Source organism: Nothobranchius furzeri, chromosome 6, assembly GCF_043380555.1.
Source record: "Nothobranchius furzeri strain GRZ-AD chromosome 6, NfurGRZ-RIMD1, whole genome shotgun sequence".
Lineage (NCBI taxonomy): Eukaryota > Metazoa > Chordata > Actinopteri > Cyprinodontiformes > Nothobranchiidae > Nothobranchius > Nothobranchius furzeri.
In genome coordinates, this window is record NC_091746.1 from 80,727,530 (window position 1) to 80,748,285 (window position 20,756).

The 20,756-nt window shown below is 43.1% G+C and overlaps 1 protein-coding gene across 1 annotated transcript in view; it reads right to left on the bottom strand.

Moving 5' to 3' along the window:
* Positions 1-20,443, bottom strand: part of tet2 (tet methylcytosine dioxygenase 2) — a 30,559-nt gene extending 10,116 nt beyond the window's left edge. The window contains exon 1 of the mRNA XM_015943720.3: positions 20,304-20,443. The gene's annotated coding sequence lies outside the window, so the exon portion shown is untranslated. The remainder of the gene's footprint in view (positions 1-20,303) is intronic.
* Positions 20,444-20,756: the final 313 nt, after the last annotated feature.

The following is a 20,756-nucleotide window of genomic DNA, read 5'->3' on the forward strand; positions in this document are numbered from 1 at the left end:
CCTGTCTGTACTTATTTGATTGATGGTAGTTTTACTTTCTATTAGACTCCAAATGTAATCATTTGGCACGTTTCTAATTCATAATTTGTAAGAATGTAATCGGTGATATTAGCATTAGCATTCCTATGGGTTTTTCCATGTATATTAGCATTGCGCTAACCACTCGCTGCCAAATTGCAGTCTTTGCGATTAGAAAATCTCCTTTTGTCACATCGCAATTTAATTGCACATGCAATTAATCGTTCACTCCTCCTTGAACCGTCACCTTATCGTGGTGGAGGAGTTTGAGTGCCCTAATGATCCTAGGAGCTATGTTGTCTGGGGCACTTAGTGCCCCTGGTAGGGTCTCCCATGACAAATTGGTCTTAGGTGAAGGGTGAGACAAAGAACGGTTCGAAGGATCTTTCATGGCGGTGAAAACGGAGAGTCGGAGTACCCGGCCCGGAGGGTTACCGGGGTCCCACCCTGGAGCCAGGCCTGGGGTTGGGGCCCGTGAGCGAGCGCCTGGTGGCCGGGCTTTCGCCCATGGGGCCCGGCCGGGCCCAGCCCGAACCGGATACATGGGCTCGTCCAACTGTGGACCCACCACCCGCAGGAGGAACATGAAGGGTCCGGTGCAGTGTGGATCGGGTGGCAGACCAAGGCGGGAGCCTTGACGGTCCAATCCCCGGACAAGGAAACTAGTTTTTGGGACATGGAACGTCACCTCGCTGGCGGGGAAGGAGCCGGAGCTTGTGGCAGAGGTTGAGCGGTACCGGCTTGATATAGTCGGACTCACCTCGACACATTGCATTGGCTCTGGAACCCGAGACCTGGAGAGGGGTTGGACACTCTACTTTGCTGGAGTTGCTCCGGGTGAGAGGCGGAGGGCTGGGGTTGGCTTTTTGTTAGCCCCGAGACTCTCTGCCTGTGTGTTGGGGTTTACCCCGGGGGACAAGAGGGTAGCTTCCTTGCGCCTTCGGGTCGGGGAACGGGTCCTGACTGTTGTTTGTGCTTATGGGCCAAATATCAGTTCAGAGTACCCACCCTTTTTGGAGTCCCTGGGACGAGTGCTAGATAGTACTCCATCAGGGGACTCCATTGTCCTACTGGGGGACTTCAATGCTCACGTGGGCAATGACAGCTTGACCTGGAGGGGTGTGATTGGGAGGAACGGCCCACCTGATCAGAACTCGAGCGGTGTTTTGTTATTGGACTTCTGTGCAAGCCGCAGTTTGGCCATAACGAACACCATGTTCGAACATAAGGATGCCCACCGGTACACTTGGTACCAGGGCAGCCTAGGTCACAGGTCGATGATAGATTTTGTAGTCGTATGATCTGACCTGCGACCGTATGTTTTGGACACCCGAGTGAAGAGAGGGGCGGAGCTGTCAACTGATCACCACCTGGTGGTGAGTTGGATCAGATGGCAAGGGAACATGCCGCGTAGACCTGGCAGACCCAAACGCATAGTGAGGGTCTGCTGGGAACGCCTGGCAGAAGAACCTGTCAAAACGGTCTTCAACTCCCACCTCCGGCAGAGCTTTGACCACGTCCCGAGAGCAGTGGGGGACATTGAGTCCGAGTGGGCCTTGTTCCACTCTGCGATTGTCGAGGCGGCTGTTGCTAGCTGTGGCCGTAAGGTGGCCGGTGCCAGTCGTGGTGGCAACCCCCGTACCCCCTGGTGGACACCAGAGGTTCGGGGAGCCGTCAGGCTGAAGAAGGAGGCCTACAGGGCGTGGCTGGTCTGTGGGTCTCCGGAGGCAGCAGACAGGTACCGGATAGCCAAGCGGGGTGCAGCAGTGGCAGTTGCCGAGGCAAAATCTCGGGCGTGGGAGGAGTTTGGTGAGGCCATGGAGAAAGACTATCGATCGGCTCCAAAGAGGTTCTGGCAAACTGTCCGGCGCCTCAGGAGAGGAAGGCAGCAACTCGCTCACACGGTTTACAGTGGGGATGGGGAGCTGCTGACGTCAACTGAGGCTATAGTCGGACGGTGGAAGGAATACTTTGAGGAGCTCCTCAATCCCACCAATGCGCATTCCGAGGAGGAACCAGAGCTGGGAGGCCTGGGGATGGACTGTCCGATCTCGGGGGCAGAAGTTGCTGAGGTAGTCAAACAACTACACAGCGGCGGAGCCCCGGGGGCGGATGAGGTTCGTCCTGGGTATCTCAAGGCTATGGATGTTGTAGGGCTGTCATGGTTGACATGTCTCTACAACATTGCGTGGTCATCGGGGGCAGTTCCTAGGGAGTGGCAGACCGGGGTGGTGGTCCCCATCTTTAAGAAGGGTGACCTGAGGGTGTGTTCCAACTATAGGGGGATCACACTCCTCAGCCTCCCTGGAAAGGTCTACTCCAAGGTACTGGAGAGGAGGGTCCGATCGATAGTTGAATCTCAGATAGAGGAGGAGCAATGTGGTTTTCGTCCTGGCCGTGGAACTGTGGACCAGCTCTATACCCTTGCAAGGGTGATGGAGGGGGCATGGGAGTTTGCCCAACCAATCCACATGTGCTTTGTGGATTTGGAGAAGGCTTATGACCGTGTCCCCAGGGGCACCCTGTGGGGGACGCTCCAGGAGTATGGGGTGGGTGGCTTTCTGTTAAGGGCCATTCAGTCCCTTTACCAGAGGAGCGTGAGTTTGGTCCGCATAGCCGGTAGTAAGTCGGACCTGTTCCCAGTGAGGGTTGGACTCCGCCAGGGCTGCCCTTTGTCACCGGTTCTGTTCATCACTTTTATGGACAGAATTTCTAGACGCAGCCGTGGTGTGGAGTGTGTCGAGTTTGGTGGCAGGAGAATCTCGTCTCTGCTTTTTGCGGATGATGTGGTCCTCCTAGCTTCATCCAGCTCTGACCTTCAGCTCTTGCTGGGTAGGTTCGCGGCCGAATGTGAAGCGGCTGGGATGAGGATCAGCACCTCCAAATCTGAGACCATGGTTCTCGACCGGAAAAGGGTGGCTTGCCACCTCCGGGTCGGGGGAGAGGTCCTACCTCAAGTGGAGGAGTTTAAGTATCTCGGGGTCTTGTTCACGAGTGAGGGTAGGAGGGATCGGGAGATCGACAGGCGGATTGGTTCGGCATCTGCAGTGATGCGGACGCTGAGCCGATCTGTCGTGGGGAAGAGGGAGCTGAGCCAGAAAGCCAGGCTCTCGATTTACCGGTCGATCTACGTCCCAATCCTCACCTATGGTCATGAGCTTTGGGTAATGACCGAAAGAACGAGATCGCGGATACAAGCGGCCGAAATGAGTTTCCTCCGTAGGGTGGCCGGGCTCAGCCTTAGAGATAGGGTGAGGAGCTCGGACATTCGGGAGGGACTCGGAGTAGAACCGCTGCTCCTCCGGATCGAAAGGAGCCAGTTGAGGTGGTTTGGGCATCTGGTCAGGATGCCTCCTGGACGCCTCCCTGGGGAGGTGTTTCGGGCATGTCCTGCCGGCAGAAGGCCCCCGGGTCGACCCAGGACACGTTGGAGAAGTTACATCTCCAATCTGGTCCGGGAACGCCTTGGGGTCCTGCCGGAGGAGCTGGTGGACAAGGCCGGGGAGAGGACGGCCTGGAGCTCCCTAGTTGGGATGCTGCCCCCGCGACCCGGACCCGGATAAGCGGAGGAAGACGAGACGAGAATTAATCGTTCAGCCCTAATATACATGCAGCTCTATGCTAAAAGTGTATTTTCAAAGAGGTACTGATGGATTTCTTTGTAAAAGTTGTCCATCTTTCCAACAGAAAGATTTGCCTGGGCCAACATAACGTGATAACAACGTAACGTGATTACGTAATTCCGTAAGGTTCATGTTCAGCCAATCAACTACTTTGACGTCATCGGCAGTCGAAGGACCCCGAGCCGATCTTGCACCCGAGCCGATCTTTTAAGGTAAAAGGCAGCAGACACAAGAAGGTGTCTTTCTGGCTGCACCGGGTGAACGGGGGCATCTTGCTGGCGAAATAACATTTTATCAGAAAAACCGTTGTGCTTTAACTTAGTCTATAGTTTTATTTTATTCGGTGGTAATGACAATATTAATAGAGAATGATTTTTTTTGCTGATTCTGCATTCTTATTAGTGAATAGCGTTATGTGAATATACAGTCAAGTCCACAAGTCCCTTCTACAACATGTAAAAGTATGATTGTCTTTAGGCGAATGTTACATGAGCACTGTAATCTACAGATATACACCAATTGTCAGCTAATGTTGTTGGTTCAAACCCATAAATATGTTGTTGGGTTGCTTCTTCTGAATTAGTGTCAAAAAGGCACCAGGATAATATAAAAAATAAAAATATAATAAAAAACATGTTTCCAATTATTCTCTCCTAACATTTACTTACATTTTTATACTAATGATCTTTATGCCTAACGGTGATGATTACAACAAAGTAGTTAAAAGTAAACTGATGCTGGTATATTTGATCACATTCATCCACATATAGAGCATCCTCCACGGTGCAGAAATGTGAAAAGGGAATAAATCCTTCTTCCCAACCCCATGAGTCCGTCTTTGTTTCTCTGGCCTTCAGCACACTATTAATCAGCAGCAGTGCCTTTAGGTGAATGCTGGTGCTAAGCTGCTTTTCAAGGCAGCTCCATTCCTAAGGGACACGCCGTAGTTTGCAAAGTGCCAAATGGATCCAAGCAGCTTGTCACAGTTGGAAACACCCACACAGACAAAAAAAAAAATCTTTGCAAACCCAGAACAAAGCCAAGAGATCCCAGCTGTGTGTGCGTCTATCCAGGCTTTGTACAAATATACAAACACACACATGCACACAGCAATTAGAATTCAACTGGAAGGTTTTCTTAAAAGAATTAGACAGCAACGTGTTCATGGTTTTTATGATTGACTGTGAGGTATATTTCTGCTCTGGAAAGAGCAGTAAACTAAATGAGAACATTGAAGTGGCTGTAACTTGGATGCCTGCTGAACGTCCTAATGCTTTGATATGTATATTTTGTTTTTTATAGTAGCTGATGTCCTTGAAGGAATGAATCCTCTGTTTGGGTTTAAAATATGACTCAACTTACTTGGGTTGAACAAAATGTATAAGTGTTTACTTTTTCTCTCCAGAAGGCAGTTTCTTTGTCTCCATGTTGCTGATTCTTTTCCTCTTTAACAGCCTCACCTCTCCTTTGTAATTACAAGTCAGGCTGGTCTTTACTTCCGTCTGCCACTCATCCGTTCCCTCTTGTTCAGTCCTTCATCTAACCTTGACAACTTATCGACCTGGTTGGACTCTCTTAACCCTGAGGTGTTTCATACTCTTTTTCATTACCTATTTCTAAAACATAATCTTTTAGTATGTTAGAACATTTCCAAAGAGAAACAAGAAAATGAGCACTATGTAAATGTTTACCTACCACAAAACTGTTGTAGGTTTCTCAAATGGGCAGGAGTTTGGACTGTGCAAAGGTTTGAATAACTCGGTCAAAAGAAATCTTTGCATAGGTGTTTCAAATACAAAATATTTAATAGTGTGCAAAATCATAAAATGATAAAGCGTGGGGCGGATCCATTATGCATGAGGTCTGTTTTGTAGCCAGTGGCATGGAAAAAGTCAATAGTCAATTAAATAAGTTAGAAATAGCAAAAATTGTTGGAAGAAAGTAGATTATCATTTGTAAAGGACTAAAATAAAACAGATTTTATTTCTTTAAGGGACTAAAACACAAAACACACCTTTAAATGATAAAGATCAAAATCAACAAATAAGGTTTTATGTTCTCCCATTTCCTCGACCCATTAAAGATCTTTGTGGCTGCTTTTTAAAAATGCAAAATGATAAAAGAATGTCGCAAAAGCACAATGGGAGTTCTCGGCTTGTGATGGGATTAATCAACATTTGATACGATCAACAAAGTACATTAAAGCCGTAATGTGTTGATCAGTTGATACAAGTATCAAGTTATAGACGATTATTCCAACACATGTTGGTAGTTGGTCAAATAAACAACTACTGAGGTGTGTTTTATGAAGTTAGATAAAATGTTGTGCAAGCGTTGATCTATTCACTTTTGACAGTCTTTGAGAAGGACTCAATGTTTTTATTTGCCTTATAAAATGCAGATTTTTTTTGCTAATTATTTCTGAGCAAAAATGTAAATGTGAGCATTTTCTTAATGAAATACAGACTGTTATAAAGGTTTAGGTGTTTGAATGAGAAAGGTAATTAATCTGAAAAAAGGTTTTTATTTATCCATGATCATTAGTGCAATGGTTTGTTTTGCACTAGACTCACTCTCAAATATTTCAGTGCTGGGGGGGGGGGGGGGGGGACATGTGCGGAGCTGTAGTAGAAGTGGACTGTTTGGCGTGACTTGGCAGCCTTATGTGACATTCACCACCACAACAGCTGCTTGGAGTCTCAGGTCTTTGTGCACTTTTAGGCTCAGACATTGGCAGCCAAGCACAAAAACACAAAAGAAAGCTAAAAGTTGAGCACATAAATCAAAGGCACTATTGCCAAGTCACAGTAGATTTGTTGCCTAGTCTCAAGAATAGGCCATAAAGTCAAGTGAATATTTCCTTTGCTGAAAAGGACTCAGCTGTATTTTCCCGTTTTAAAGAAAATAGACCATGCACAAAGTTTATTTTTGTGATCAGTACCAAACCAAACCCCATTAAAATCCTAAACTGGTGCATTACTGCTAAGGTTTGTTCACACAATAAATTATGAACATCGAACTTGGTAAACGACTTGTGACGGTGGCACAGGAGTTAAGTGCTCGCCCCGTAATCGGAAGGTTGCAGGTTCGAGCCACGCTCAGTCTGTTGCTGTCGTTGTGTCCTTGGGCAAGACACTTAACCCACGTTGCCTGCTGGTGGTGGTCGGAGGGACCGGTGGCGCCAGTGCTCGGCAGCCTCGCCTCTGTCAGTGCGCCCCAGGGCAGCTGTGGCTACATCGTAGCTCATCCCCACCAGTGTGTGAATGTGTGTGTGAATGGGTGAATGACTGATTGTGTTGTAAAGCGCCTTGAGGGGTTCCAGGACTCTAGAAGGCGCTATATCACATACAGGCCATTTACCATTTAAATAAATGCATTTTTTTCAGTTTTATTATAGAAACTTATATATTTTAAGCCAAATGTGGGAATGCTTTTCTGTGTACTCTGAGTGACAGACTGTAGATAGTTTAGATGGTATGTAGCAGAGCTGGTAGTGTAATCTTATCCTTAGCAACCCTGTTATTTGTGTAATTAGGTCAGATGACTAGGGTTGCAGTGTTTTTAAATCTCCCTCATAAATACTGAGCTCTGCAAACCTAATGACCTCCAACAGTATCTTCATGATCCTGCATCTCAGCTGACACACACACACACACACACACACACACACACACACACACACACACACACACACACACACACACACACACACACACACACACACACACACACACACACACACACACACACACACACACACACACACACACACACTACTGTTTCCATGCTCTGAATTTTGTAAACAACAAAAATTCTTAACTAATTCATGTTGTTTATCTTTCATACTGAAGTGGGAACAAACTTTGGATCAGGGCTAGTCAATCCTGGATTTCAGGGGCCACTACCTTCGTGTCGTGTTTTTCTGCACCAAAACACCAGTGAGTGTTTCTGGAGAACACCCTGAAGAGGGGATTCAATCAGGTGTGTTGGAGCAGATAAAGGGCTAAAACACGGTCGTCCTGGAACAGGATTGAAAGGGCTTGCTTTAGAAGTTTCTCTCAAGTTTGTGCCGAACGATGAGTTGACACTATTGGAATGTGTGTTCAAAGTGGAGGACTGACTGGAACGCGTGGAAGAATCAGAAAACACAATAGTCATAAAGAACATGAAGCAAGTAGAATGTGGCAGGGCAGACTTTCACTCGTTTGTTTGTACCTCGTAGGGTTTGTTGAGCCTTAAGCCTAATTTAACAAGAGCGAGACACGCACGGACGGAGATGTTTTGCTTTCGGACTTCTTCGTCTCCTGGGGAGTGTTGCAAAGCAATTCCCCGTCAGGACAACAGAGGGCGTAGCGCTTTTCTGGGGTATCTTGTCATGTATCCGGTCCAAGATAGTGCATTTACTACTATGTTCATATTGTGTTTTTTTTTTTGTATTTAAAATTAATACAAAGCTTGCTGCATATCTTTTCACTCCTCCAGTCACAGGAGAATTTCTCTCTTTATGTTTCTGAGGGCGCAATGGCGGCCCTGTCGAAAATCACAAGCTTACGTTCTCCGTCTCGTCAGATGGATGTTTAGAAAAGAGAGCTCGATTCCGTCCGTCATTTTTTTTAACTATTTCCAACATTTGATGCACAGTGACTAAGAAACTAAAGCCTTCTTCAGCCTTTATACTGCTTTACTTTTTAACGTTTGGAACAAAACTGACCCTTCAGAGTCCAAAATAATGTTGATTGTAAATTTACAATCCCAAAGTCCTCAAAATGTCTTTAAAGACAAAAAAGTATACGCAACAGTTAAGCCTTAGAGGGCTGTCTGGGAAAAGAATAAAAAGACAAAGTCAAACACTTTTGTCTGATCTCTATCAATTCGCCATTTCTCATATCAAATTCATGTAACCAAAAATCTCTGTAAAGCTCAACTTCTTTTTTCTAGTAAGACGAGATTTTTCTAACTGAATTTTAGAAAGAGATGCAGTTTATTACTTTAGACAAAATAACCAACTGTGACTTTACTATTCAACACAATCTGATGCTTAGAAGCGCAGAAATAATGTGTCATTACAAAACACCTACTCACTAAAGACAATTCAAAAGCCTTTTTCATAAAACAATGCAGCCAATTTGCCGCACAGCCGAGGTTGCACCAGGGAGCCTTTGGTCGTTAAGTAGCCAGACTGTGGCGGTAATGTGGCGCTATCGTGATTTTCACAAAGGGGTGGTCTCTGTGCTGTCATGGACTTCCTTTTAGCTCGGACACAACTTGCCTATCCTACAAAGTCCGTGGGAACTGTGTGGTGATCTAAGCTCCAGCTCTACTGGAGAGGAGCCCTGCATCGCTCCAGTTTATCATCTCAGCTGATTCTGTTTACTAAAGTGAAACTTACTGCCTGTGTTTATTTTCATTTTCAATTTAGTTGCCAATTGGGGCTCAGCAGACATTCCACGTGATGATGACACCACCCTCTGTTGCGCCAAGGCGTAATTATCATTCACAAGTCCAGCATTGTGGCAATATCACTACCAAGTAAGGCAACATGAAAGCAGCAAAACTGCCGTATTGCCTTGCGGCCACGGCGCTTTCAAAAGACACACCGTGGCGGCAGTATTACGCTGATTTGCCAGCATGGTGTGGTTAATGAGTAGTGTTTTTGGTTGGGTTCACCCACTATGTGCGACAACTAGCAAATATAAATGTTTCTTCTCAAGAAAACTAAAATCTAGCAATGGTAAATCAGCAAAACAAGCTAGCTGCTGAATGCAAACACGATCACAGAACTCTCACCCTCCCATTGGCCATCATCCCCGGGCCACGTCCGCCAAATACTGGAACCCACATTGCCAGATTAAACGAGAGAGCACAAAACAGTAGCAGTTTTCCGTGACTTCCACTGGTGTTTCTCTTTTTGGGACTCTAGTAGTTTGTCTTAAAGTTGAAGTGGTAGCAGCCGGCTGTTTCTCCTACTACTACTACCTCTCTCAGCTTTGATGTTCTGTAAAATGCGCTAACGCAAGAGTAGAGAACCCAGGGAAGTGCGGTGGTTCAGTGAGAAAGATAACCAAATGGTCTAATGGTGGCTTTCGGTCTGAGCTGTCTTATTGGCTGAGGTTTTCAGAGAACCAATTCATTAATATTTTTATTTCTCCACAATATATTTATAGCTATTGTAAATGAAAAATATGTTTTAAGCTAGATTGTTTTGCAGATTTGGCGTTGTACATTTAAAAACATAAATCAACATGTAGTGTTTTTGGTCAGGTCCACCCACCATATGTGCTAATATTAGCCAACATAAATGTTCCTCCTCAGGAAAATCTTAAGCTGAAGCTTTCCTTATTGCAATGACAGTCTTTTACATGTCTGTTGCTCAGAAGCAGGCCCATGTGAAGGTCATTACCTGGAATTCAGAGGCTTGACATTCAGGGTTCCTCACGCGACACATGCTGCTTCCATTAATAACAACAGAGGTTGCTGCAAAGCTTGCAGCATAGGGGTGGGGGGTTGACTGCATTGCACAACCTCAGGTTTAGTGGTTTTAGAGCAGAGGAGTTATCTGTTAATGCTGTATGTAGCTTAAACACTAAACTGACATAATGAAGGTGGCGTCACATCAGTCAGGAGCAACAACCCTGCTTGTCCTTCATGTTCTTCCCTCACACCACCCCCATCTGCTCCAATCGTTGACCAAAACTAGGGCAGCAATACAGTTAGCAATAACTTCCACAAAACCTGAACTCTTAACAGCTTGCACCCTCTTCCTACACTAAAACATTACTGTTTTCACAAATTTAATTTATACGTCGGTTACAAATTTCCACAATATGCGAGTAAAGATGAACCCTTTTTAGCATCTTGGTGGTTTTACTTTGATGACAGAAGCAACAGAGTATTGCAGAGACAAAGAGGACACACAGACTTCTGTTTGTAATTTCTTCCCCAGAGGGCCTCCTCCCCCTCCATACGACGAAAGAATCTGTACAATTGACATTGTTCCTGATGTGTAATGTAAGACAGATGTGGACAACACGAGGAGGCTCCCATTACCATCTTTGTACTCACTCAGCTCTTTGTGACGTTAACTTCTGTGGTTGCATTTTGACTAAATTTCTAATTATAAATAATTTGGAATAGAAAAAGTGACCCATTTTATTTCTTGTCTTGTGATTTAGTTTCATGAACTCTACAAGAGTTACTCGTGAAGCATGAACTCTTTGTTTTCGTTCCACCTTGAACAGGATACGAGGTATGAAACTGATAAAGACAACATTGGTGTCGAAGCATTTTATATATATATATAAATGTATTTTTTTTTGGATATCAGCTCCTTTTTGAACGAGTCTTTCTTGACAAACAAACAGGCTCTTGAATCTATACGTGACTGCAGAAACCTGACAAGAAAGACTTTAAAGAATTCCACAATAGAAGTGTCATGATGTCTTATCAGAGGAATGCGTTGCACCAAGGGTAGCCACATTTTTACAGTGATCTACGGCGGTGGGGAGCTGGTGTACAACCACAAAGTTATCAGAGAGCCGGGGGGTTGCGATTACGGCCACAGATGTGCATCCACCACCAGCTGTTTATGACCACTTACATGTTGCAACCGTTTCAGCTATATTTCTTAGGGTTCTGAACCAACAAAAAATGTTTTTTTTTAGTCACACACACACACACACACACACACACACACACACACACACACACACACACACACACTTATAAACTAACTCTCAGGTACCTGACGCAATATTAAGTTGAGAATCATTCACCAAACTAATAAACCACTAACACTAACAATGATGTGACTGATGATTGATGGTCAATATTAAAATAACCACTTCTGAGACATTTAAAGACCAAGTCACCCCCAAATGAACTTATTTTTTCTGATAAACCATATAAATGTGTGTCTAATCGTGCTGCAGACATGTGTAGTCAATAGTTTTGCAATTTAGTGCATTTTATTTAAAATTTTCATTTTCAGCCTAAAACTGTCAGTGTTGTGCCGTTGTCAGGTAAAAACTCTGCACCGCATTTGAATTTAAATCTGCCATCGTTATTGGCTAAGAGGTACCCTAGTATGTTAGCTGGTACCATATGATGTCACAATGTCATTGTGAGCCTGTGAGTGTGTGTGTGTGTGTGTGTGTTTGTTAGCGGCTCCTCCTTCTCAGTCTGCTAGGCAACAGCATTTGTTGCATTTTTCAAACAAGAAGTGAGAGTTGAGTAAGAATCTGGTAGGGGTGACTTGCTCTTTAAAGAGCAAGTCACCCCCAAATAACCTTTTTTTTTGCTGATAAACTAAAGAAACGAGTGTCTAATCGTGCTGCAGACACGTGCCGTCAATAATTTGGCACTTCAGTGCATCTTAGTTAAAATTTAAACATTCTGCCTAAAACTGGCAGTGTTGTGCCGTTGTCAGGTAAAAACTCTGCACTGTATTTTAATTTAAATCTGCCACCGCTATTGGCTAAGAGGTATGCTATGATGTAAACAGGTAGATTATGATGTCACAATGCCTGTGTGTGTGTGTGTTTGTTAGCAGCTCCGCCCCCTCGGTCTGCCAGGCAACAGCATTTGTTGCATTTTTCAAACAAGAAGTGAGAGTTGAGTAAGAATCTGGTAGGGCTGACTTGCTCTTTAAGGAAATTTCTTACGAGTCTTAAGGTGACTCCAAAAGTTATAGGCACTCATCCAATAATTACTTTGTTGCTGTTTTTTTCACCTGTCCTGTGGTTTATGAGACTTTTTGCTAACAGAAACACAAAAAACAACCCATCACTCGCCTTTTGCATTCTTGTAGTTGGAGGTAATACCAACAAAAACAGGGAAGAGAAAAGGAACTGGAAACTAACACAATAATTGGCATGACTTAAATAGTATTTCATTACTTACTACAGAAGTTTCTTATAAACAATTCTTTAAAAGAAGCACAATAACCTTTTATTTAGTCTAAAAAGCAGTAGTTAAGAAACATTGTTTTCTGTGCAATTGCCATGTGACTAATTCTGAAACTTTGTAAAAAATAATAACTAACCCCTTTTAAGATCGTAGTCAACATTTGACCCAAATCAGAAACGGATATGAATAATGGGGGTGAATGTATGAAGTAACCAGTGACTCAAACAGCAACTCTCCATAAGTGGCATGAGTAACATTTCCTTGGTAGTGGATAAACCCCGCCTCTGTACAACCGTGATACAACTTGTTTTACCGGTATTCCAGGAAAACTACACAAACTTGTACACAACAGTTCCTGTGAGTATGCGCTGCTTCGTCTTAGGCCACTCTGATTTGCTCAGCATCTAAATCCAGCTTACATTCTTAATACAGCAAGACATTTTGTTTATATTCTTCCGTTTGTTTATTAAGACAATTTCTCATTTGAAAGAGTTTTATGTTGCAGGTAAACTTGCTAAATTTCCGGCTATTTCTCCAAGGGAAGTAAAACTAAGTGAACAGTTTTAGTAAAACATTGCCGCTGCGCTGATATTCATGTGAGCATTGCGCATTTCCAAGAACAGGCCAGAGCTGATAGTAGACAGCAGTTGAACATTAGCTCAAATCCTGTGAGCCTTTGATTTTCTTTTCCTGTTTCATCAACACAATCAGAAAATGTAGCATACCTTTGCTTGGAAGCTGCCTGAGCAAAGCTCACACATAGTCTAAACCTGCTTTACGCCTTCAAGCTGCATCACATGGTGACTTAAGAAATGAGCTCCTGAGCATACCAACCCACTGACCTGACCCCGACCACTTGCAGTGCTTAGCGTTCCCATTCAAACTGCCTCTTTTCCCCATCAAACCCTTTGTCTATGCAGCAGTCAATCTATATCTGACCAATGTGATTAAATGTGCATGGAGCAAAGTCAATTTCTTTCCGAGTTGCACGGTAGCCATGGCAACCAACTTATGGGTTCTTCAAAGCCCATCTGGTATAAACATTAGCCCAGTAAGAATGGTTTGCTTTCCTAAGAGGTGCACATGTGCTTTATGCATGAGTTCAACATAACAGAAACCAATATTTTCCCTTGTGCCTCACAGGACATTTAAACTTGATGCAGGTTTCAAAGTGCAACTGGTACGGAGTTGTTAAATAAACTGCGATACGCAATATAATATAGCCTCATATGACCCCTCACCCCTCATCAATTTTCACTAGATGTTCCACATTGACAAATGTTGGCTTATGGTGAACACTTCTTCTCTTGTTGTTTCCAAAAGGTATGACAAATCAAACCTAAATACGTTTTATGTTACTTTTCTTTCAATGTGTTGCCAAAAAACTCAGAATGTCTAAGGTACGACATAAATATGGTTGTTTGACTAAACTGCTGCTGCTATAAGCTCCTCGTCTTTCCCTCCACTGAGTGGGGGGAGCACGTGGTTCTCATTTAACAAAACATCACAAATCCTCAGAGTGAAGGATATTTTTGACCGGTATTATTTAAGCCAATATCTCACCAGGCTGATGTGTTTTAAGTGCAAACAACTCTACAAGTTGGAGAGGGTGCTCGCTGCAGGACCACAAAGGTGGAGCTGCACCAGAAGGCGGAGCTGCACCAGAGTCAGCCCCGCCCATTCACGCAAACTCAGCCTAGCCCACTGACTTCTTCTGTTTTTGTTTTTCAACTTTATCGCAAACCAACCTGACCCACATGAATTACGGCTGTTACTAGTTTACAACTGTTAATGCTATGTTCTATGCTCCAATTAAACAAGATAAATATAACTTGCTACATGACAAAGCCTGAATATATCCCGAAGCGAAAAGTTTTCTTTTAGCAAACATCTGCCCACAGCCGCTCTAACAAAAGCGTCCTATACAGCATTTAAGGCTTATTGTTTTGTGGATTCTGGTAGTCCAGTGGCAAGATCGTCTGCCTTGAGGTTTACTTCCCCTCAGCTGATGCTGGTTCGACTCTCGGTGGGGTAGGTAGCAATCTATTTAACCAGCTGAAACATTTAATTTGTTTATATATTAGTTGTAATGTTTATTTTCTGCAAAATATTTATGTCTCTAAAAGTTCTTTGAATTTGGTCGTTCCTAAACAGCATTTTAGTTGAAACTCTGCTCACAAATGGACTCGCACTGGCTAAATAAACCAATAAATAAATAAATAAAAACACATTAGTCATTATATTGTAAACGGTATACCAATAAATTGTTGTAAACATAGTAGTGGCAAGTGTAGCTAGAAAAGAGGAAAAAGGGTTTTAAACTACCAAATACTTCCGCTACTGGGAAGCGAACCTGCGCAAAACTGCATGTCAACCTGCCTCCATAAGAAGAAGAAGAAGAAAGTATCATTTCTATAGCGCCTCTCAAGATAAAAATCACGAGGCGCTTCACAAAAACAAAAAATAAAAAAAATTTAAAACTATAAAAAAGCATTTAGAAAATGTTTAAAAATATATTTAAAATGAGCAAAAATAAGCTATTGCGATTTAAAAGAAAAAATGTTAAGAAAGAGAGAGAGTGAATAGGAAAGAGGGAAATCATAACCACTACACCACCACATCTGATAAAAAAGCGAGTGGTGTTACATGTAATTGTGCCATCCAGTGTGTCTTTGTAGACGGGATGTATGGTTTTTCCGGCGGTGTCTCACTAGAAGTCATTTCAGAAATAATTTGTCAGAAAATTCACAGAATATCCAGATTTGAGAACCAAGACCAGACCGGCTTCGGGGGAGGAGACCAGATTGAAGCCGAGATGGGAGGTAAATGCATGAATGAGGCCAAAAATGGCTTTGGCGTGTTTCTTATGAGGAAATGACAATATAACATGGTAAAAAGTTCCAAAAGTTAGATTTTTTTATTATATGGAACCTTTACAAAAACTGTTCAATTAACTTCTCAACTCCGTCCTCCATCTTGCATTTTAGATGATATTAGCTATAACACCCTCTTTGGTTTCAGAATGCTATCAAGTCCGACAACTGGAAGGAATTGGACGGACTCTGATGGAATGGGCGGAGCTGACTCTGGTGCAGCTCCGCCTTTGTGGCTCTGCAGCGAGCACCGCTTGAAAAGTTGTGGAACTTCCGTTCAAACTTTCTCGTCGAAGTTTTTTCACGTTTTTCTCCATCTGATATTTAGAAACTAAACAGGGAAAGAGTCAAAACGGGCATCAGGTTTGGACTATTTTGAGAAGCATTTTTATAATTACAGCTTCATGAAAGCAACTCAAGGTAATTGAAAAACCCTACAAACATTTTGAGAACTTTGGAAACTGCTGTTTGACTAGCTGACAGTTGGAACTCAGTGAGATAGCAGCTTTAAGCCTAAGAGATGCTAAAAAAGATGCTACATCACTTAAAATGTCCAAAATTTAATTAATAAACATTTTATAATTATGTTAGGTGTGTTCTTGCTGTGAGTTATTTCTAATTCCATGTTGTCGGCGAAACGTAGCGTCAACAACAGGTAACAAAACTGTTTTAGTGTATTAAAAAAGAACGACAACATGGAACTATAATTATGTTTCTCTAAGTGTTTCCCTAATTCAAAAGCTTCTGTTCATCAAGAGCTAAAATAAGATCACAAACCCTATAGAATACACACTGATTCTGAACTCAACAGCTGCTTCACTTGTACATTCTGCTTTTGAAGCCTATGTGGTGTTTAGTGGTGTGATTATTCAAGGCATGCAGAAGGTTGTGCCTCTAAAGAACAAGTCAAACCAGCTGTCCCTATGTAGAGACGGGACCCTATGGGGCCCAACCTTTTCAGAGACAGCTCCTACAGTTCATATTCGACAACCATTTTAAGCACAACCATGTACTCAGACCACATTAGACCTTTATGGACCAAACTGAAAATCATGGCTGGGTCATTGCCTTTGAAAATGGTTGTGTTGGACATTGAAGCAGGTAGAGTGTTTTGTTTAGACAAGAAATTCCATGTTGACAAGCTAAAGTATTATTAATGCAAACTATTTATTTTCTGCGGGGTGATGCTTCCTCTGCCTTTTACTGAAAGGGATTTTTTTTTTTTTACACAAAACGTGTTGGTCTATACGTATTTAGAGTCCAACTGTCACCTCACTTGGCTCTGGGAAACTATTCTTACAACAAGTAAATCTGTGAGGTCACATTACCTCTAAAGTGCAATACAGAGCAGGGAAAATCGACAGTCGAGTCAAGCTTCTTTCTTTACAGATCCCTGTGTATTTTTTAGTTTTTCACTTTTCAAAACGTGTTATGTGGACACTGAGGTTAAACGTCAAAGTACCTTTATCTTATGTTGCAGCTGGTATTTGAATTTCCTAACCCGACACTGATAATAAGACCTTTATCGACAGTAATACAAAAAAAAAAAAGATCTATGCTTAGTCTTGCCACGTTTGTGTGCTTTGTGACTGTGCGTCTTTATTCCTTTTGAGATTTTAGGCTTCAAGTAGCACGACTAGTAGTCGAGTAAAATCGTCCCGGCGGAGGAGCAGCTTGGCAGGAAGAGATGCTATTCGCTTTATAGCCGTTACGCAACATCTCACCCGTCTCTCCGCGGAATGCCAGGGCACTGTTTGTAAACAGAAAAGCCACGTGCGAATCCTCACGTGGAGGAAGCTTTTCAGTCGCTGCCCTCACTCTCTCACTCCTGAGGTAAACCCTGACATCGATACATGCTCACGGGGCCAGTACGACTCCCCCCAAGCCCTGCGCGTCTCAGACAGGCCCTTATCATTCTCAGTCTATACGCTTGGCTAACAGCATCTTGGAGCAAGGAAAGCTACAACTGACAACTGGCACTTATTGTGTACTTCAATAACAACTTCTACCTTGTAAAAGCATTAGTAATGATTCACAGTTGACCAATAAACCTGTTGTGTGCCACAATTACATCACAGGCATGGACATGTTGGGCTGAACTGGGTCAGTGGTTCTACTGAAGACCTGGATCCAGTTTGGTGATTTATTTTTTTTACTTGAGATATTCTGTGATTTGGCTTCTGTTAAAAGAAATTCATTTAAGTGTTTGGCTCTCTATTGATGTGATGTGATTTGGATGTTTTGGTACATTCGAAAGGTTTTAGAAGTGCATAAAGGAGGTATAAAAATGTGATTTATTAAAAACAGCTGTGCAGCCTTCAGGTATGTGTACAAATGGGACTTCTTTTTCCACTAGACTGTGGTTTCCTGCTTTTTCCTTGATCCCCACAGAAAACAAACCCCCACCAGCAGACAAGGAAATCAATATAGCAGAAATCAATACAACTCTGAGTATCTCGCCATTTTGTCTAGCAAACTAAACGTAGTGCAATCTAAAATGTCTAACCCACCACTGGGCTTGTTTCTGTGTCGTCCGTGCAACAGCCCCTAGGTGGAAAAATGATACTTGGGCTGGACAGAGTTGGGTCAGAGGTGAAGGCTTGGGTAAGGGCTTGGGCATTGTGAGTGGACAAGCATTGTTGTAGAACGCTATGGCAACTGGACATTCTTCCTAAAGGTGATATTGTCTTTGCCCCGGGTCTGACTTAGGGGGCTTACGGCCACGACCGAGGAGCAACCCAACCCCGCGGCTTTATCTGTAGGTGCGGATAGATGAGAGCAGCTCTGTGTCTGTGATTGATTTATGCTGCCCTTCCCCCACTCTGCACCCAGTAACCCCGTCAATGCTACTGCCTTTGCAGCTACTGCCTTTGCAGCGACTGATGTCAGCCTCATAAAGACCCATAAAAACATCCTTTTATAGAATCTCGAGTATATTTTTTAATAGTCCAGGATGCACACTTTGCAGTTCAGTGCAAAGAGATACTGTAACCTTTCAGTTTGAAGTTTTTTTCTCACTATGCAGTGGTTTATTTGATCTGGTCCAGCTAAACAATGCAGTTCATTCAGCTTTTAAATAACTCTTCCAAGGAACATCAGCTGCAACATCTCAGCTTAGCAAGGGGCTGCTATAAATACAAGTAGGTACACATACCAGACCAAGGATCTCCTTAACTCACCGAGTCACAACAAACTTGACTACTGCAGAGAATGCCCTCGTGTTGACACTCCACAGTCAGCGGCCATGTTTGTGAGACCAAAACAAGAACAGGTTTTCACAAAAAGCAAATGCCACACAAAGGTTGGCTCACTGTCAAAGAATTGTTGCTAAAGTTGGATTTTCTCCTTAAACATGGAGACTTTCTGCATTGAGTTTGGGAGAAACAAGCATTTTACACATCAAAAAGGAGTAGAGGATTCATGATGGATAGATGAACACGAGGAAGAGCGCAGCACCAAGCTCAGTTAGTTGCTCGCCTTACATCCTGGTGTCTGTAGTCACATGACTAGCAGCTGAAATTATTTCTCCTCTTTAAAAGCCCCCACCGTCCATCCATCTACCTCCAGTGTCACATATCCTCTGTGATAGCTGAAGGTTTCTGAACACTGTTGAGGCCTCTGAGACTCCTGCAGACAGCTTCACTGTTATAAAGGTTGGTCATTACCATAGATGTGTTTTATTTGACTTTTTGACCTGAGGCCAAACTCTAGCGAAATTACAACTGTAGTTAGTCGAATACACAAACCCAGAGGGAGCTCTGCCACTTTCAAATGCACCATTCAGATGTAAATCACAGAGTAATTAGCTCTTTATGAAATTAAAAAAAAAACTGTATTTTTTGGTCGCCATTTTAATTGCTTTATTTGTAAATTTGATACCTATTTATCTTAGTAATTTTTACTGTTCAGAAAGTCACTTTAGTGTTCCAATTTTATTAATCAATAATTAATTTTTCTGTAGCTCTCTTTTCCGAGAACACAACTTGTTTTCTGTCCACTTGCAAAATTCATAAATAAATATTCTATATTTAAAAGAATTTCACTTTTTGAGACAACACTTTTTTTTACCCCCCTCTTGAAGCCATTTATATTTTAGTTGAAAGTAAAAACTGAAAATAAAATGTACATTTTGGTTGAAGGGTTGTGCTTAGTTCCTCTCAGAACCTTCTGACCTTTCCCGTCTGCTTCGGATTTCCTTGTTTGACGTCTTTGGGAATTTGCCTTTGTGTTTGAGTCATTTAGTGGCGAAAGCAACGAGAGCTGATCCACAGAGATACACTAAGCCAGAAGCTATTTTCGTTGTAGTGTTGTGCAGACACGTCCAGGTTGGACTTTTACTCTGCCAGATAAAATACTGAAGACACACATGAGGAAAATAAGAGGCATTAGAACACACTAACATCTGTAACTGAACAAATACAAAATATTAGTGTCCTATAATTGCTGTTAATTGCACATAAAGGTTAAAATGTGTCAAGCATTACAAAACTTGATATACATCTAAAACTCCTACATGTTTAAAAATGTGCCTGATAACAAAGAGAAGTTGCAACGCTGAGGCGGAGCACCGCAGAGACCTTTAAACGACGCCTGAAGAAAAACTAATGAACAACCATTTTCTATGATGCGTTTAAAAGCAGCACGAATCTTGAGTGAACACAGCACTCATGAGAAAACACAGGCAGCGTCTTTCAATTCCTGCTGTCAGCCATGTTGGACTAGCTTCATCTATTATCCCTTCTTTATTATGTTGTCTCTTGCCTTTTTTAACGGTGGTGGTGGAGGGGGATTTCTACTATGCCTCACCTGATTAAAACACACAATTCTTCTCAAGGTTATAGGGGAAAAGGTCAACAGAGGATTAACACACTAAGCACATTCTCACCTTTTTATGTCCCTCCACTTTGTAGAAATTCCAACAAACCGACCGGATCGCCTCTTTAACAAATCCTAAAGGGCAGCCATCTTGCCTCCTTCTGTTCTATGAAACGGTCTATCCTCCACATCAATATTCATGGAAACCAGCCTGACGTTGGCTCTCATCATCAGGAGAAGCCCGGGTGTCGCTGTTTCACCGGCCGGAGAAGTGCTCTCATAAGTCCCTCTGGTGAGACGCAGCTTTGCCACGAGAGGAACAGCAAGCCTGGCTTCAGCTGGGAGACAAGAGTCCGGTGACAAAGTCAGAATAAAAAAACTAAAAGTCGCAGGATCATCTTCTTGCCGAGTTCTCACACAAAGAGTCAGGGTTTCTTCCCCCCCCCCCCTCAGCTCCCTCTTTTTCTTCTTCCCTCAGCCGTACACAATAGTGCACACTATGATGGCTGCTCTGAAGCAATGG